Source organism: Calliphora vicina, chromosome 2 (assembly GCF_958450345.1).
Source record: "Calliphora vicina chromosome 2, idCalVici1.1, whole genome shotgun sequence".
Classification (NCBI taxonomy): Eukaryota; Metazoa; Arthropoda; class Insecta; order Diptera; family Calliphoridae; genus Calliphora; species Calliphora vicina.
In genome coordinates, this window is record NC_088781.1 from 99,839,669 (window position 1) to 99,849,756 (window position 10,088).

Genomic DNA, 10,088 nt, shown 5'->3' on the forward strand with positions numbered 1-10,088 from the left:
TTGTACTTCTCAACATCTTTCTGCAGCATCATCAACGCTGTATTTGTAATTAAAATTCCTTTCTGGAATGGCTCTAAATTTTTCCGTCCTGGTATAATTGATGACGACATCAACTCATTCATGTCCAACAAAATTTTATTTTGAGATTCCAATGCAAGACCATATGGTTCCTTAAAAAAATAATGGTTTTTATTATAAAAACTATAAATAAATCGAATGTATTAACTTACCTTGCCAGGATATTTAAAATTACTTAATTTTGAATTAAGTACGTCGAACCAATCATTTACCAGTTGGATAAAATCTGCCGTATTGGTTGGATTGTAGACTTCCATTCCAATCGAGTAGCATCTACGAACAGCATTCGCAGTTGTATTAGAAAAAAGTTGGGCTGCTAATTTCACTTTTTGCCTTCCTGAAATGTTATTTAAATAATATTGGAATATTTTTCTGGTTTTGTTGGACTTACCTGACCCTTTTACTGAGAGATGTTCATCATTTATTTTAAATGTGATGGAAACATCTGACGTTGCTGTAAGCTTAAGCAAATCCGCGATTGTTCGTGAAGAAACAATGGTGTTTTCATAAACTACACCACTGTCCAAAAAATGATTTCTTATCAATTTTAAGAGATGTAGGGCATCAGCAAAAACGAACACTTTTTCCTCTGCACACACAGGGTTGGGAAACCATGGTTTAACTGAATAAAATTGGAAAAATATGATAAATGTTTAATAACAATTTTTATTAGTTTTTTTAATGTGTATCGTAAAAACTTAATGTATCGAAAAAAAACTTAAAAGTACTTATCGAAAATGTATTAAAAAATTATTCTAAACTTAATGTATCAAAAAAAACTTTAAAAATGACTTAAGTACTTAGCGAAAAACTATTAAAAAATTAATCTAAACTCTAAACCGATCTTATTATTAAGAAATTATAAAAAACTTAATGTTAAATCTTAAAACGAAAAGTAATTACTATTATTTAAATTACCCTTTTATTAAATTCCTTTCGTAAGAGATATGAATCGTCCTCAAATTTGTATGGAGTGTGGCGTTGTGTGGTGTTAAATTGGTGTTACATTGTGTTAGAACATTGTATTTACTTACCTGTGGTAACACCTAAATTTTTCCACAACTTACGATTCACTGGCCCCATGTCACAGACAATAGCCACTACCGGGAATCCAACATTGTGAAGTTTTTTAATAACTTCAGCCAAAAGTTCTTCTGTCATTTTGCAGTCGAAGTCATAAAAGACTGGTTGCTTCCAAGACTTTTTAAGCCCTCGAGCCATCATGACCTGCACGTAATTCGCAGGTTTCCTAACTTTGTCACCGACAGGGTCGAACTCATATGTTTCCGCTACCTTCATCTCATCAAATGCGAGCACACAGATTTTTTCTTCAGGTGCCAAATCAGTTGTATGCCGCATGAAATCGAGCGAGGATGTAAGTATCCCCTCGCTAATTTTTATTTTTGCGCACCAGCGTTGCAGAGTTGAGGGGTGCGGTAGCGGAAAGTCCTTTTTATAAAGGTGATTGTACGCCCTGGGCCCTGCTGCATGCAGACATATTGCGCTCGATATGTCTTTCCATTTCCACTGGATTCTTCCAGGTGACATGATTTTCCGCACTTGACCTTCTGTAAAAATCTTGCGTATTCCCTCGACTGCCACGTTAGCTTGATCAAGTTGGCATTTTAAATCTCTGATCTTGTTTTCCAAGGAGCGTATTCTTTGGAAATAATCGTTGCTGTTAATCCTGTGGATGATAAAAGTCCATCGTGGTTTCAACAGACGAAAATGCATAACTAGATCGTTATTTTTACTTATCAGTTTGTGTACCCACTTCATTACAAAAATTTTCAGTTTGGGTTCCCTTGTCATTAAATAATTTCTCTTCATTGCCTCTAAACAGGCAATCTTCTTGAAACTCCATTTGTTGATCTAGACAAACGGGAATTCTAAAAATATATGGAACATGTTGTTCAAGTGACAATTCAAAACAAAATAAAATACGTAATCATAAATCTGTTAGCAAGTAAGAAATTTTGTAATTAATATTTGTTTAATTTTTTTTAATACATGCTTGTTTCAGACATTGATTTTTACTTGAAACATCAACTACATCAATGAGAATATCAAACATAAAAAACTAGAAATTCTGGACTTTAAAATGCATCCCAGATCGTTTTTACTACCATATAATTGGAAAGTCCCACCACCATTACTAACTTGGAGAGCATGGATGATACGACAGCAGCTTTATAAAGTAAAGAGGATAATCATTATGCAGCTAGATAAGTTTGCCTCAGCAAGTGGCAGTAATAGCAAAAAAAGACATTCATCATTTTACGAAGGTAGGTACATACAATATAAAAAATATCACGTTGAAGTAATTGATTTTTATCTAACACCCCCTTCAGATTATGCAACTGATGATAGTAATATAGAACTAAATGAAATTCATGATTACAAGGATACAAATAATGTAAAAATTCCAAATCCTGTCCGGTCATTTATTAAGTTTATAATCAAAACAATGAGACAGCAACAAAAGACACATTTACATCATAAACACTAAAAAGAAACAGAAAAACTTTACATCAAAGGTTTTTCTTTACTTCAATTGTGACATCAACAGTAGACACAGTAGAGTCAACACCAACAACATGTGCTAACACTACCACTACAACAGTCAGAGCTACAAATCTACAACAACTTACAACCACACAAGAGTCCACAACAACATTAGGTGAACCACAACAAGTTACACAACATCTCGAGATCGAGACAAGGCAAACTGAAACAACCACAACAACTGTGACCGATGAGGTCTATAGGCCTAAGCATTTTGTCCCAGTCCTCCAGAGGCCAGTGTTATTAGACGTACCACAACCACTACAACTGTAACAACAACAACTGTTTCTTGTGCGGGTGCACAACTCGGCCGCCAGCAGCAGCAACAAACAGAAGGCAATAATATCGATGAGCATACGTTTCTAATTTTAATAATAACCGCTTTTCTTTGTTTATGACTTTTAAATTATTTTAACTGGTGTGATCAATGAAAAACAATTTGAAATCACCAAACGTCACACCATTTAAATATTTTGCATTAATTTCCATGTTTGATTTATTCTTGTCTGTTATCATATTAATACATTTTTTACACTTTACTTTTATTATATATTTGTCCTGCAAATATAAGGGTTTCCTAAATGATCATTCGTCACAAATTAAAGCCTCTTCTCTGAAAACCAATGTATTTATGTATATGTATGTAAACAAATCAATAATAAAAAATAATAAAATTTAAAAAAAAAACAAATACACAACTAATAATTTTGCTTTTTCATAAATTTTCTTTAAACATATACATATTTATATGTATGTAATTATATATCGCCATAAAATTAAGTGGCATGTCTTCTGTATATATCAAACTTATTTGTGTTGAATTTTATTAGAATACCAACATTACTAAGAAATCTTTACTCGTTGAAATGAATTTCGGGAGTGGGCCTTATATGGGAGCTATGACTAATTATGGACCGATCGTTAAAAAATTTGGTGACATGGCTTTTGTATATATGTAGGTATATACTTATTTGAATACCAACATTTTTAAGAATTTATTGGGTAAGTGTTCCTAAGTTCGGCATGAATCAGTAGTCGGCATTTTTGAGTTAAAAGGTTAATAAATAAGAATAACGACAATTTTATACAAAATTAAGATTTAACTTTAATTTAACATACACTCATTTATCTTTAAAATTCCGACATTAGGAGAAAGGATACCGACTTTAGGCACAAATCGTACCTAATACCATGTTCCCACTCATAAGGATACCACCTTAAAAACGGAAAAAACCGTTAAACTGCTGACTACTAGTGCATTTACCCTTCTTGTTAAACTGATTTACGGAACAGGGCCATATATGGGAGCTATAACTATTTATGTACCGATCATCACAAAATTTGGTATAGTTATCTGAATAATTAAGTTATTTATGAGAGCTTTTGACTATTTTCAGATAGAGCAGTTTTATTAGGGCTAGGAGAAATAATGGTCCGATTACAACAAAATTCAATAGGCTTCGTCCTTAGGTCAATATAATAGCTTGTGCTATAGACGGACGAACGGACACCGCTTAATCGACTGAAAGTTATCATGAACATATATGTATACTTTAAAGTGGGTGTCTAACTTACTCTTGAATTTCTCCCATATAAGGTTCCGCATTTGGTAAGAGGTTAATTCCGCCTAAATTTAAAATTGATTTTATTATTATTAATATCACATTTTAAACTTTATGCTTTTTCTCACTTTTTAAATTTTTTGGCGCGCACTAGAAAGTAAACAACAAGCCAACAATTTTGACAGTTTGGGCAAAACAGCTGATGATCAGCTGGGCTAATGAGGTCACCTTATATGAATTCGCCTTGTTCTTACCGATGTCGTTAAGTAACGAAAACTATCGGTTGCTTTAACGAATTTAATATTCACTATTTGAAGTTAACGATATCTCTCGGTAATAAATTTTAACGACGAATATAGTTAAAAATATAAATGTCAATATTGTTAAAATTAAAAAATCATAAAAATATTTACTATTTTTTCATATTTGCAGATAAATTCGTAGACGTGTGAATAAATAATCGCATTTATATATAAAAATCAAGCATCAGCTCACCCAAATATGTTCGCGAAACCTACTGAAAACAAAAGAACAAGAGTTTTTTACTAAAAATAAAAGTAACCCAGTGTAATACATTTGTCTATGCCACCACAAGTGATCATTAATTAAGAATTTAGATATGTGTTGTTATAAGGACAGTCGACAAATTCAGATGAATTTCCTTCTTAGAATACTGTCTTAAAACGATTTTATAACTTTTATATAAGTTTATAATCGTATCACATCGCCAAAAATGGAAATTGAATATACGGATAAACATTATACACTCCAGAAATGTGTTAATTATGGATATTATGCCCCAAATAAAAGTTGCTCTTAAAATTCGAATATTATTTTCTAAAATTAATATAATTGGTCAATTCAGAACGTATCTTATCATGTCATATTGTCCTAATGTTTCACAGTGGTTTTTATTGCTTTTCAAGCTAAAAAAGTCCTAAAATAATACTACTATGTATGCTATGTTTATTGTGTTATCGTAACCAGCCAGCAGAGACCTGCGCCGAATGCCTAAGAGTCGGTTAAGCCGAGCCGCCGAGACGAGATATGTTAGGACATTACGACAATATGACTGATAAGAGACCTTGTGAATTGACCAAATATATGTCCAAATTTATCTTAAAAAGATAATTAAAGCATGTTAATTTTTATATTAAAAACCCAAATCGCTCCGTATCTAACAAACACAAAAACGTTGACCAACCGTACTTTGAAAAAACAACTTATTTCGAATATTTATGTTACAAAACTAACTCCTAAACAATTATCGTTACGGCTTAACTATAACATTTTATTTGTCGTTAACCTACCGACAAATTTCGTTATCTACCGACTATTTTTAACGAAAATAATCGGTAAAATTTAATTCGGAATATCTCTTAACGATAAATATTGTTAACTGACGAATTTTGATTACTTAACGACAAAATTTTGTCGTTAAAAAGTTACAGAATTGCGGTACAGATCCTTCAATAAAATCTATATTGAAAAAGAATGTATATAAAATGTATTTATTATTGATTTTTTTAACAAAAATCCAGAAAATAATATATAAATATCTTATCTTCCGACACCCAATTGTCTCACGCTTTCTTTATCTTTCATCTTTAGTATTTTTTTCATCCATTTCTTTTTACAAAAATCCAGAAAATAATATATAAACACCTTATCCACCTTTCGTATTTTTTTCATCCATTTTCAAATATCAAAATAATATTTTAATATTTCACAACTGACAAATAAAAAATCAGTTTTGCCAGTAAAAATACAAATAAGATAAATAAATAATCAATAGTTATTGAACATTTGTAAATAATGTTTTTTATTAAATGCTTAAAGCTGAAAAAGTTTTTAATAACAATAAAAAGTAATAAATCTTTTTATTCTATAATGTTTACGTCGGCATTTTCATCTAAAATATCCCACAGTATTTTAAACATAAAAAGTTCATATTACGAAAATTATATTATTTCAGGCCTGGTAACTTATCAAAATTTTAAACTTAACTATGTTTAAAATTTTGAAAAATTACCAGGCCTTAAGTATATAAAAAAACTATTCAGTATGAATAAAAAAGCAGCAAAACCAGTTAAAGTAAGAGTATGGATGACAAAACAGCAAAACTAGTCAAGGAAAGAGTAACATACGAGTACATTCGACTTCCTTTATAACCCTTTTTAAAAAACAATAACCACCCCATCTGAGCAAGGTCGAGCAAAGACAATTAAAGTGTTGGCATTTCTGTTACAATGTGTTTTTCTCAAATATTATTACAACTTATAATGTTGAAAGGACTACTGTAAATGTTTTGCCACCCTTAATTCTTGATATTTTTGCTACTTCTCCATTATAATTCTCATTTAGTTTGTAATTTTTTCAACATAAGTAATCTAGTTTGAGCTGCGAAAAGCATACTTACCTGGCGTAGGGGTTACCGTGATCATCAAGGCGGTTCCCCCGGAGTGAGGCTTGATCATTGCACTTACGATTAAGATGACCTCCGCGATTACTCCTAATGCGAATAACTCGTGCGTGTAATTTTTGATAGCCGGGAATGGCGTTCGCGCCGTCCCGACATTATTTAATAAATTTCAAATACAAACAACTTTAGAAAATGTAGTCGGCTTTGAAAATTAATAATTTTCTTTTTAGTTAATGTACAACGCATGGATACACTCAAAATTAACATTTTCCGATTCAAATTAGTTTGTTTTCAAATCAAGCTCTATTTTTTCAAAGCTAATTAAATGTTATTCAAAGTTTTAAATTATTTTCAACACAAATTAATTGTTTTCATTTTAGTTTGAACTAAATATACACACTGCACTTGACTTGCATTACAACGACTTCTGCAGAAGTTGTCAAAACAAGAAGGAGGATGAGACCATTTTTCATCTTCTTTGTCACTGTCCGGCATTAGGAGATCTACGCTTAAGGTTTCTGGGATATCGTTCCCTAAATAGTCTTTCAGAGCTCTCGAATATGAGGCTAGAGGAGCAGTAATTGGTTAAAAAGAGCAGACATGGGGATATCTTTAGAGTGACCTAATAACCGCCAACTCATTGGTACGCAATTTTAAAAATCTCCTCTCTACCTATTTCTTCGGACATCTTCCTCTTAACTTTTTTCAATCTCTCCCTTCTTTGTTTTTCTGTCCCTCTTTTTTTTGATTTACTACTTTCAGGTAACACAAAGGAACCTATAGCTTTGGATTCACGTGAGCTGCTTTTCTTCACTTCGCGGCTGCCTGGAAACCTTACCTTATACACACTGCAAAATCTTTGCGAATCACCTTCAAAATTGCATTAATTGCGATCAGCGTTGCACAGTGGTTTAGAAACTTTTTTTGGAAATAATTCCGTATCTTGAGAACTATTGGAGATATTGTTACGAAATTTCACATGGTTTGAGCTGAGGTGTTTTCGACATGATTCTCGTTTGTTCAGCTTCCTAGCGCTAATGAAGGCGTAGCCCCTCAAAGTTGGTCACATCGGGTCTCAAATTTTTTAAAAAAATCCATTTATGATCCGAATGAGCTAAAATTTTGAATATAAATAGTCCTTGAGAAGATCTACAAAAAATACGCTTATTAGTTGAAGAGATATTCAGGTTTATTGATTTATTTTTTTTAATTTTACTCGATCTTTTTATGATTTTTTATATATGGCCCTACGGAAGGTCGAAATTTAATTTTAAATAAAATAAAAAAAACTTGCTTCCCTATAAAATGTTATACACATCTGAAGTTGGAAATTGTAAAAAGGGCCGTATTTTTTACGTTTTTTCCCAAAAAGGTCATATATTTTTTCTTTTGTAGAAAAAAATTTTCTTCGGGACTATATACAATTTTTATATGGTCTGGAAAGATAACATAATGCAAAAGCGTGTAAAGAAAAATTGGGCTCACTTAAGCGAACATATCACCCCCCACTCCTATCCAATCTTGGGAACTAATATCGACTCAATTGTCCTTAAATCAACGACATTATAATTTTTGACATTTTCTATTTTCAAATACCGAATTTCCTACAACGGGGAAAATGTGTTCCAAAAACAGAGGTTTTTTAGAAAAGATAGTAAAAATACTTAGTACTTATACTAATACTTATATAAATATGGAGCTTTTTCGTATATCGGTGCTTTGCTAAGTTATCTTGCCAGACCATATACAAATTCTATATAGTCCCGAAGAAATTTTTTCTACAAAAGAAAAATATATGGGCTTTTTTCGGAAAACGTAAAAAATACGGCCCTTTTCACAAGTTCCAACTTTGGATGTGTATAATTTTTTATAGGGAAGAGATAACCGTTAGCAAGTGGTTTTTATTTTATTTAGAATTTTATCGCTAATATAGCTGATATTTTAAAAATAAATTTTGACCCGTCATATCTAAAAAACATAAAAAGATCGAGCAAAATTAAAAAAAGCAATAAACCTGTAAGCGTATTTTTTGTAGATCTTCTCAAGGACTATTTATATTCAAAATTTCAGCTCATTCGGATCATAAGTGGATTTTTGGCGATTTTTTTTTAAAGCTTGAGACCCGATTTGACCAACTTTGAGGTGCTACGCACTGTTGCCCATTAGCTTTAGGAATCTAATAGTTCCCAAGATACCGAATTATTTCCAAATAAAAGTTTTGAAACCACTATTTGCTCGGCTATCGGCCGGTCTCACTGCTACGGCTTGCTACTCTGTCTATTATGGAATGGACGATGCACAGTGGTATAGAAAAAAAAATAGAGGGAAATAAAAAATTCATAAAAAAGTATATTGCCTAACAGAACAGAATTTTTATGAATGTTGTGAGGGTGACTGTCATATTATCTAAATTATTACTAAATTTTTTTTTGGGTGTAGTGAAATTTAACTTTGTAAAATAATACTACATTTTATTTATATTGATTTTTGTTTGGTTTTTGAGTTGGCTATGAATTTGTAATTTAAATTTTCATCATTTGAAAAAAGTTTGTTGATTCGAATAGCCGCTGTTAATAACAATTAATTTGAATTTATAAAACTAGTCATTCAACTGGATTAAGGAAAGAGGAAATTATTATATTGTTTTTAAGCAATTTTAAAGGTAATATTTTTATAAATTGTAATGGTTTTTAGTGATCTAAATTGTTAATTATTTTAGACGCTAAAATTTAGGATATTGAGCGTTGTTTTGAAAGCATTGCATTCAAGGATCATTGATTATAAAATTTGTGTCGAACAGTTATCACTTCAAGTAGCAATTTTTTGAAGAAAACCCAGTTTAAACGGAAGAGTTTATCAAGATTTGATATTGGAAGCTGTTTGTTTAATAATTGCAGTGATTCTTTCGTGTATATTTTGACTTACGTCTTCCCTTAACCTTCGTTTTACCAATACCCACCCGATTTTATTGGTTTAATATTTTTTTTAATTTTGTTTCGATTTACGATTTCACTGAACAAATTCTAGAGTTCTATAGAATATAATAGAACCATTTTAAACGTTTTATACGGTTTTTTAAATTTTTTAAAATTTCGTTCGTCGCATATATTTATAGAAGTGTAGTGTCACCCGGTGGGTATTGGTAAACCATGTACATAAAAAACCTTTGGTAAAGCGAAGGTTAAGGGAAGACACAAATCCCAAACCAATTTTGTGTGTTACATATAAAGGTGACCAGATCGTTAAATATTTTGATTGCTCCAGAAGTTCTGTTTATTGAATTTGAACTAAATTTTTATTGATCGTAAATTCATATTCATGCATTTTGCTTTGTTAAATTCAAAACTCTTCAAATCCTGATCCTGAATTTCAAACCAATTTTAATTCTTGTTTTGCATTTTAATTAAATTCATTCAAAAGTAATACGGTCACCTTAATTAATGTTTATATAAATTTTAACT

General features: G+C 31.2%; 1 long non-coding RNA gene and 1 other non-coding gene across 2 annotated transcripts; one reads left to right on the forward strand and one right to left on the reverse strand.

The window, feature by feature from the left end:
* Positions 1-303: 303 nt before the first annotated feature.
* Positions 304-1,673, reverse strand: LOC135949967 (uncharacterized). The gene is made up of 3 exons (XR_010575920.1): positions 997-1,673; positions 470-700; positions 304-415 (listed from the first exon to the last, which is right to left on the reverse strand). It is a non-coding gene; the product is annotated as an uncharacterized LOC135949967 (long non-coding RNA).
* A 4,943-nt stretch (positions 1,674-6,616) lies between these two features.
* LOC135952738 (U1 spliceosomal RNA) lies at positions 6,617-6,781 on the forward strand. Its single transcript, XR_010576103.1, has one exon. It is a non-coding gene; the product is annotated as a U1 spliceosomal RNA (small nuclear RNA).
* Positions 6,782-10,088: the final 3,307 nt, after the last annotated feature.